We start from the raw sequence: 9839 nt of genomic DNA on the forward strand, positions 1-9839 counted from the left end.
AGAATTAAATTGTAAGAATTGTATTGGCTTACAAAAGAAGTAGAGACTCATCTTGGAGGCCACGTGAGAGTTTGGATTGGAAGAGAATAGAAGCTTGTATGGGAAGCTAAAATCAAAGAAAGAAATATTCAAAGTTTGTAATAATTAGTCTTTATCCTAAAAGTCTAAAGTTGGAAGGTTAGGATTGGCTATGATTTAGCTTGAAAGGGAAGAAGATGATAAGGCTTATCTTGAAGGTGTATTTGGTGACCTAGGATTGGAAGAAGAAGAAGCTTGCATTGGAAGATTGAAGAAAATTCAAAGTTGTAATAATTACTAGGATGGAAAATGAGCAACTTGGAGGCCAAGTAAAATATTGAGGATTTGGGCATTTAAAGGCTATTTAAAGGGAAGTAATTAAGGCCATGAGAAGCTAAGAAAATAGGAAAGAAAGCAAGTGCAAGGAAAGAACAAAGAAAAAGCAAAGAAGAAAGGAAAAAGAGACTTGATTGGAAAGTGGACAGCCGCGAAGATCTGCCATAACAGTCTTCCAATCGGAGAGGTAAGTATGATTTCTTTATATAACTATGTATAGGACTGAAATAGGAGTCCGTAGGTTCAAACGGAAGTCGATTCGGAGTTAAAATGAGAAAGATATGGCAAAAATACTAAACGGTGTCAAATCTGCCCCCAAGACGTGAAAATAGGCGCCACCTCTTCTTGGGGCGCGTGGAATCCTATTTTCCCATTAAATTTCACATATGAACCCATTATTTGATTACCTACAATACAATATAAGATTACATGAGTTTTAGTTCACGAAAATACGCATTTTGTCTACAGAAATACAAACCCAGTAAGGTGTGAAGCCTTAAACATTTAAATCTTGTCCAACCAAGTTGAGGTAAGTACATTATGAACTATTTATGATATTTAAGCATGCCCATGAGTTTTGTTATGTGGTCCCTCATGATATGTTATGTTCACGCAAGTTTCAGGACCGGAGCTTGGTAGCGCTACGCACGAGGGTTTGTGCCCCCGTAGTTGGTGGAACCTCTCGTGTCTCCATATGATATGTTATGTTATGTTATGTCATGAATTGTTTAAATATATATGATAGTTCTCTTGTACTTACTGAGACTCGCAAGAATCTCATCCCATATTTTCCCCCCCAGGTGATTATGAATGAGGAGACTAGAGAAAAGACGTGGAACACGGTGGCTCCTTTAAAAAGGATTTATGTAAATCTAGTGGCTATTTGAAGATAAATTTTAATAGTCAAACTGATGTTTCTCTGTTCTTGTATTAGAAAGATTTTCAATATTACACTCTTATGATAGATGTACACTATTGCTACACCATATGTTCTTAAAACTTATATAAGTTTATGAACAGAGCCAAGTCTCGTTTTAAGTCCGGTTTTCTCGGTATGGATGCTATGATATTTGCTAAGTCCTTCTCTCTTCTATTGAAGCCATGTTTTCAGTATCAAACTTTATATTTACACGAAAAATACTCTGAATCTTATTATGTTCCAAACTTTACTTAAGTTTATTAAAGTTTTGTTTCTCAAGTTTTCGTCTGCGCTAAACTTTGAATTTCATATGGATATTATTATTGTTAATCATGCTCTTAAGATTACGGGTGTCACATAGTGGTATCAGAGCAGGTCTACTTTCCTATAGACTCAAATTATTTCAAAGGAAAATTTTTAGTTTTGGAAGGATTTGTAAGAAAATTCTTTTCATGAAAACCACCACGACCCGTCCAAGCTTCCAGTCTCCAGGTATGTTATAAGAATTGCTACGCTTACGAATACCATGTTTATACCTCATAGATTATTCTCATGAGAGCATTGTTCCTTATGATTATGCAGTTATTCTCTCAAACTATATTTATGAGCATATGATGTTATATATGCACACGTATGAAGCTCATGTTGAAATAAGTTTGTGAGAGATATGATTCTTAGTATTCGTTTTTCACTAATGATATTGCCCCAAACTCAAGAGTTCATGATTATAGTGAAAATACTTGTTTAGGAATGGCTTATTAGAATGAAAGCAATTAGGAATCAAGTCCATCAAGAAGAGCTTGCATAATGTATCCTAATTAAACATGAATCTATTGTTGAGTTTATTGATATGTGTGACCGCACTAAGGGCTTTGTCAAAAAGACCTAAACTGTCTGAGGCGAGCTTGGGACTTAAGTGGTCCACGTGACCCCCCTCCTTACCTAGAAGCTCTATAGTTGCGTGTTATACATATTGGTAGATGAAACGATGGACTAACGAATCATAGTAATTCATGAAAAAAACCTCCCTAGTCAGAGGATTTCTTGAAGGTTTGAAACCTGATCTCAAGAAAACAGATTTTGTTTAGAGACAAACTCAAATGGAGGCAATTTGGAAGTAATTATGAGGATGTGGATGGAGGCTAAGAAGAACTAGGGAATCAAGTATGGGCATCTGATTGTGGAATTAAGGATAATAAGTGTTTCAAAGTCAAGGATTCCTTAAGACTTAAGGGCGTGAAACTGAGCTATAACATAAGCCGTGATGAGCCTAAGACATAGCTAAGAAGGGATTAGTGGAACATCCCTATGACAGGAGATTAGCCAAGTATGGTTGGAAATATAAAATTACCCCTCAAGTTGAAGTAATGAGATAAGGCTTGAGCATTCAAGATGAGCAAAATAAAGACTCGACTAACCTAAGAAGTGAGATAGAGAGCTAAAGGTAGGAACTAGCTTGTAACTTGAGGAAATGATTATATCTAAGGCCTGAAGTGACACTAGTTGGTTTAAGAACAAGGTCCAGAGCACAGGCATGAGTATGAAATGGAAAAATCCCTAGCCGGTTGAGTTGGAATCCAGAAGAGCCCGAATTTCGAATGAATGGGTTAAGGATATAAGTAAAAGGACTATTAGCTAAGCCACCGTTCATGGAGTAATGGATAAATCAATACCCTTATCCTGATACTTAAGGTTGAGCAGGACGACTAAGGTCGCAAGATTTTTGTTGGATAATGATGTCACATAATGAGGAGACCAAAGGTGTAAGGTGATATGATGGTCACCCTAGTAACAAAATGATAAGACATTTGGTGTCTAAGAATAAATTTGGTGGATATAAGGAATTCGGTCAAAGTATTAGAGGTGGCAATAACAGGAACACAAGGCACCCACAACGATGATGGTTGAGGACCACAAAGGAAAGATGCAAGTAGACTTAGCATAAAGGTTAAGAAGATCGAAAGACTAAGAGTTGCCCAACTAAGGATAATGATCCAAGCTAGCTACTTGACATCTCAGTCAACTAACTTAGAGATTTTGAATTGAGAAATAATGAGACGACTTAGGTAGGCAAAAGAATCAAATAGGGGTTAATACCCAATAAAAAGGATAGGACATTGGAACATAACAGAAAAGGAATGCTTGAACTTATAAGAGGAAAAGTTGACAAGGTGTGTTACAGCCAGGTCAAAGTTATGCACACAAAGGCATGTATGGGTGGAGAGTCTTTTATAAACCACGTAATGGAAATAAATGAGCCCGGTGATTGTCTTGGACCATGGGATGATCATAAAGGCCTAGGCTCGCATTCTAAGGCACCAAACAATGAGGAAGGATTTGCTAACATGTTAAGCTTGTAAAAGATATCTTGAGACTCCGGGGAATGATCTGGTGTATACCTCGTGTGTTCTCAAGTATTAACGATTGTTCAGGCTCGATGGGGAATGATCTGGTGTATACCTCATGAGTTCTCAGGTATTAACAATTGTTCAGGCTCGATGGGGAATGATCTGGTGTATACTCCACGAGTGTTCTTTGAGACTCCAGGGAATGATCTGGTGTATACCTCGTGAGTTCTCAGGTATTAGCCATCACAGGGAATGATCTGGTGTATACCTCATGAGTTCTCAGGTATTAGCCATCACAGGGAATGATCTGGTGTACACTCTGAATGGATGGCGTAGTGTTTCCCATGCTTATACATTCATAGAGGATTGTGTTTCAATGGAATTGGTAAAGAATTATAACTGCGAAATTCATTACCACCTAGGTAAGGTAAATGTGGCAGCTCAAGCTTTTGGGTGGAAAGAAAATAGGCCAATGAGCAGCCTTGACAACACAAAAACCTTTGTGGAAAGAATTTAAGTAGTTAAGCCTCGAGATAGTTGCTACATTGTCTAGTTCTAATGTGAGAATGGCAGCTTTGTCCGTCCATCCGACCCTTCGTGGTTGGATTAAGAGCCACTAGAAGGGAGATCAATATTTTGAGTATGTTAAAGTTGAAATAGGATTTACTGGAGGAATGGCCCATAAAGTAAGTGTTAAGTTGAAAGATAATTATGAAACGAGATGCTAGAGACATGTAAGGATTGAGGAACCTCTAACTAGTCGTGATGGACTGGGCATATGGCTATGACATAAGACTATAAGAGAAGAAGGGTACACGATCTAGTGTAAATCCAGAATGTGAATGAAACTAGATGGACTGCTAATAACCCTAGATGAATTCTAGTTGATATTGAAAATTATGAAATATTTGGTTAACAGATCATAGAACTTGTAAGGATGGCAATAAGAGCATGAGGTTCCATCGTATGTATGGTAAGTTTAGAAATTGAATAAGATTGGATTCCTGTAAAGAAATCTAAAGTCTTATGAATAGTTAGGGCAAGGATGCACAATCTGGTTGAGTGTTGTCCTAGAAAAGAAAAAAAAAAAAGGATGAGTATGAAATCATTTGAGGAGTGTTTTAGGGATCTTGAAGGAAAAGACGTCATTTGTAAATATGCAAGTAAGTATGTGGTTATTTGATAAATTTTGGGGAAACTAGTTGAATTGTTGGAGGAAGTTAGAACCCTTTTGTACAAATGTTTTATTTAAAGTTATTGGGTGCTAAGGAGATTATCTAATTATCAACTTTCTTTACAAAGAATTTTTGGGAAATATGGAATCTTTATTAACAGATATTTTACAAAAAACTTGATGGATCTAGGTCTCAAGGATTTCAGGAGATTATTCTGTAAGTCAAATTATTTTATGAGAATTTTGGAGTTCAAGGAATGTATGCAACCAAGGTCATGAGGACCCTATGTCAATTTGAGGATCATAAGAGCATAATAAGATCTTAGAAAGACATTGCCTATAGGAAATTTTGGGATTCAAGAAATTATTTGAGTTGGAGTGTTGGCATCACAATTTCTCATATGTATCTAAGGAAAATAGGCATTTGGTGTACATATGGGCATTAAATAGATGTGTAGATATTTGGTAGATTGATAATCAAAAGTTGGGAAATTTATGATTAAGGTGCTTTGGTTATCAATTGGTTATGAACATTTCGGGATTATCTGGTTGATTAATTATTTTACAATTTGGAAGATTGTTAAATCAAAAGTTACAAGGTTTGTACGACTATATGTCAAGGAGATAGTAAGATTGCACGGTGTTCCAATTTCCATTGCATCCGATAGGGACCCTAGGTTAAGAAGTACGGAAGCTTTGCAATAAAGAAATACCATTGGTCAAAGTATCAAGGCAACAACTTTCAGTCGAAGAAACAACTTGGGAGCGCAAAGATGAGATGCGATCCAAATACCCCCAACTGTTTGATGACCTCAACTGAAGGTAATTTCGAGGATGAAATTTATCTTAAGAGGGGGAGAATGTAACACCCGAGATTTTGTTTATTTCCTTTCTCGGTTCAAATATGTAATATCCAAAGAACTTTCAATTGTGATATATACCAAGGATATTTAAGTTCAGATATATGATGAAATAAGACACTTTCAAGTGGTTACGAAAATCCTTAGACAAAAACATAGTTTTCAAAGTAGTGGCAAAACTGTAAATACTAAGTCCGGGTAAAAGCGAAATTCTTGGAAAAACTCGGGCACAAGTGTAATGTTGGTAAACTAGCCAAAATATCAACCAAAAATATCAAGGATTAGCCAATGAACACTCTCCAAGTGTCCTTGTGAGGTGGAAGCATCCTATTGGGTGTTTAAGGATAAGATCAACGATGACGTGGCACAAATCTATTGGCCGGATTTCAATTAAAGTCTTAAGGTGGCTTATCTTGGAAGTTGTAATAATTAACTTTGCCCCAAAAGTATTAGAATGGCTTACCTTGGAAGAAAGAGATTGGCTTACATTAGAAGCCTTAGAATGACTTAGCTTGGAAGTTGTAATGATGAACTTTACCCTAAAAGTCTTTGTAATGATGAATTTTACACAAAAAGTCTTGGAATGGCTTAACTTGGAAGACTTGACTTGGAAGACTTAAATTGTAAGAATTTTATTGGCTTACAAAAGAAGTAGAGACTCATCTTGGAGGCCACGTGAGAGTTTGGATTGGAAGAGAATAGAAGCTTGTATGGGAAGCTAAAATCAAAGAAAGAAATATTCAAAGTTTGTAATAATTAGTCTTTATCCTAAAAGTCTAAAGTTAGAAGGTTAGGATTGGCTATGATTTAGCTTGCAAGGGAAGAAGATGATAAGGCTTATCTTGAAGGTGTATTTGGTGACCTAGGATTGGAAGAAGAAGAAGCTTGCATTGGAAGATTGAAAAAAATTCAAAGTTGTAATAATTACTAGGATGGAAAATGAGCAACTTGGAGGCCAAGTAAAATCTTGAGGATTTGGGCATTTAAAGGCTATTTAAAGGGAAGGAATTAAGTCCACGAGAAGCTAAGAAAAGAGGAAAGAAAGCAAGTGCAAGGAAAGAACAAAGAAAAAGCAAAGAAGAAAGGAAAAAGAGACTTGATTGGAAAGTGGACAGCCGCGAAGATCTGCCATAACAGTCTTCCAATCGGAGAGGTAAGTATGATTTATTTCTATAATCATGTATAGGACTTAAATAGGAGTCCTTAGGTTCAAACGAAAGTCGATTCGGAGTTAAAATGAGAAAGATATGGCAAAAATACTAAAGGGTGTCAAATCTGCCCCCAAGACGTGAAAATAGGCGCCACCTCTTCTTGGGGCGCGTGAGGGCGCGTGGAACCCTCTTTTCCCATTAAATTTCACATATGAACCCATTATTTGATTACCTACAATCAAATATAATATTAAATGAGTTTTAGTTCAAGAAAATACGCATTTTGTCTACAGAAATACAAACCCAGTAAGGTGTGAAGCCTTAAACATTCAAATCTTGTCCAACCAAGTTGAGGTAAGTACATTATGAACTATTTATGATGTTTAAGCATGCCCATGAATTATGTTATGTGGTCCCTCATGATATGTTATGTTCACGCAAGTTTCGGGACCAGAGCTTGGTAGCGCTACGCACGAGGGTTCGCGCCCCCGTAGTTGGTGGAACCTCTCGTGTCTCCATATGATATGTTATGTTATGTTATGTCATGACTTGTTTAAATACATATGATAGTTCTCTTGTACTTACTGAGACTCGCAAGAATCTCATCCCATATTTTCCCCCCTAGGTGATTATGAATGAGGAGACTGGAGAAAGGACGTGGAACACGGTGGCTCCTTTAAAAAGGATTTATGTAAATCTAGTGGCTATTTGAAGATAAATTTTAATAGTCAAAATGATGTTTCTCTCTTCTTGTATTAGAAAGATTTTCAATGTTACACTCTTATGATAGATGTACACTATTGCTACACCATATGTTCTTAAACCTTATATAAGTTTATGAACAGAGCCAAGTCTCATTTTAAGTCCGGTTTTCTCGGTATGGATGCTATGATATTTGCTAAGTCATTCTCTCTTCTATTGAAGCCATGTTTTCAGTATCAAACTTTATATTTACACGAAAAATACTCTGAATCTTATTATGTTCGAAACTTTACTTAAGTTTATTAAAGTTTTGTTTCTCAAGTTTTCGTCTGCGCTAAACTTTGAATTTCATATGGATATTATTATTGTTAATCATGATCTTAAGATTACGGGTGTCACAACCTGCCCATACTTTTGGGCGTGGGTGTCAAGCCCCTGGATGACGCGGGGATGAAAGGGATGGCCCTTTACAGCTTCATCACCCGTCATAGCTGCGTGGTAAGTTTTGTTTGTATTCCTTTTTTTTTATCCCTTTTCTCGAGCTAATTCTTTCTATTTTATAGCTTTCCCTTGCTGCCATGAAGCTCAGAGGAAAACACTAGGACTTTGAGGTGCAGCTCGATGCGGTAAACACATCTCTCTAAGCTAAAATAAAGAAGGCAGAGGGGGGGAAGGAGACCGGACGTGCCGAGCTCCTTGTTGCCCAAAAGGAGATTGAGGAGGCATGTTAGAAAAATAAAGACCTTGGCAAGGAGCTTCGTCGGTTGAAGGAGACATGGGAGTCCGCTAACTCCAAGTTCACTAATGAGCTAAATAAGTCTAAGGAGGAGTTGTAGAGGGCCCAGAATAGGGTGAAATCGACTGAGGCAGAGCTGTAGAAAGCCAAAGACGAGCGGAAGCAAGCTGACGATCAGGCTGACTGGTGAGAGCAGATCGCGAATAAGACCATTGATGATATCAAAGCACGTCTGGAAGCTCGGATAGATCTATCATGCAAGGAAACCAAGTCTAACACTTGCTCGATGTTCCTTTACACCCTTTGGCTGAACCCTCCCGAGATGGATTTCTCCTTCTTTGGGGGACTGGTCGTCGAGGAGGTGAAACGATACGCGACGGAAGCTGCTAAGGATGCTGACGCTGCCACCCCATTAGATTCATCTGAGGTCTCCTCACCAGTTGCTCTCGCCGAAGTCCAACAGGTCGAAGCTGCAGAGGGGCAGCCTGCTGAAGCCGATTAGATCCAGCCTGCCGAGGTCCAACCCGATGACGCTGTCGTTCCTCCTAGCTAGGCTTCCTTTCTATTTTTCCTTCAACTTGTTTTGTAATACAAGTACTTATTCAATGGAATGAAGCATTTTCTGAACTTATACCTCTTGCTTTAAATTTATTCACGAACTTAAGCCAATCAAGCTTGCATTTCATCAAAGACTTGACAAAATAATGAACAAGCTTTAGGATGTTTCTGTCTATCTGGAAAATCTTGAAGGTATAACTTAGAAGAAGTCTTCAAGAATATGGCTTGAGAGTGATAATTCCAGATAAATCCAAAGAATTCCGAATTCGCAGATTAACAAGTTTAAAATAGGTCATTGACAATAGACAAAATAACTATAAATGCGTGTCCAGTGAGGCGTGATCTTCCATACTTTAGGTGAATTAAGACAACCCTTAGGTAACACCTTTTGATAGGATAATATCCGGATCCTTTTTAAGGCTTTGCCAAGGCATACGTCCAGGTAGATCATCTTGTGATCTCAGCTAACGTACCATGGCTTTTACAAGTTTTAAATGAACCAGGAAAGGTCACCTAGGTGGGTCGCAGACCATGACTTAAGTCAAGATGAAAGGACCCCAACTAGTGAATCCTGACTCGTAGTAATTTTATGGAAATGGTTGCTTAGTAGGTTCCAAACCATGACATTAAGTCAAGATAAATGGTTCTCAGCTCACAAACCATAGCCCTCATGCCCCGAATTTTCTCGCCTCTTATTTTTGGTAGACAAAATGTGAATGCAATAGGATTCGGCAGTAAACAAGACATATTAACATCACACAAATCGTATGTTTAACTCATCAACAAAGTAATGTTAGTAAAAATGAGAAGTCAATTAATAGCTAATATCATATGAAAGAGAAATGTTTGCTTATCGAAAATATGGCCTGAGGTGCTCCGCGTTCCAAGCTTATGGGAGAATGGCTCCATTCATGTCGGCTAACTAATACTCTCCATTCCCAAGGCTTTCTTTTATAGTATAGGGGCCTTCCCAGTTTGGGCCTAATACCCCGTCGCTTGCCTTACGAGCTCTAGGGAGAACAAAGCGCAACATAAGG

At 37.8% G+C, this 9839-nt stretch overlaps 1 long non-coding RNA gene across 2 annotated transcripts; it reads left to right on the forward strand.

Annotated features, from left to right (window-relative positions):
- Window positions 1-427: 427 nt before the first annotated feature.
- Window positions 428-7649, forward strand: LOC127809624 (uncharacterized). Of its 2 annotated transcripts, none has more exons than XR_008025160.1 (3): window positions 428-541; window positions 7100-7160; window positions 7432-7649. It is a non-coding gene; the product is annotated as an uncharacterized LOC127809624 (long non-coding RNA). The 2 variants fall into 2 exon arrangements; XR_008025159.1 differs by lacking the exon at window positions 428-541 and adding an exon at window positions 6686-6808.
- The last annotated feature ends 2190 nt before the right edge of the window (window positions 7650-9839 follow it).

This window comes from Diospyros lotus, chromosome 9 (assembly GCF_014633365.1).
Source record: "Diospyros lotus cultivar Yz01 chromosome 9, ASM1463336v1, whole genome shotgun sequence".
NCBI lineage: Eukaryota > Viridiplantae > Streptophyta > Magnoliopsida > Ericales > Ebenaceae > Diospyros > Diospyros lotus.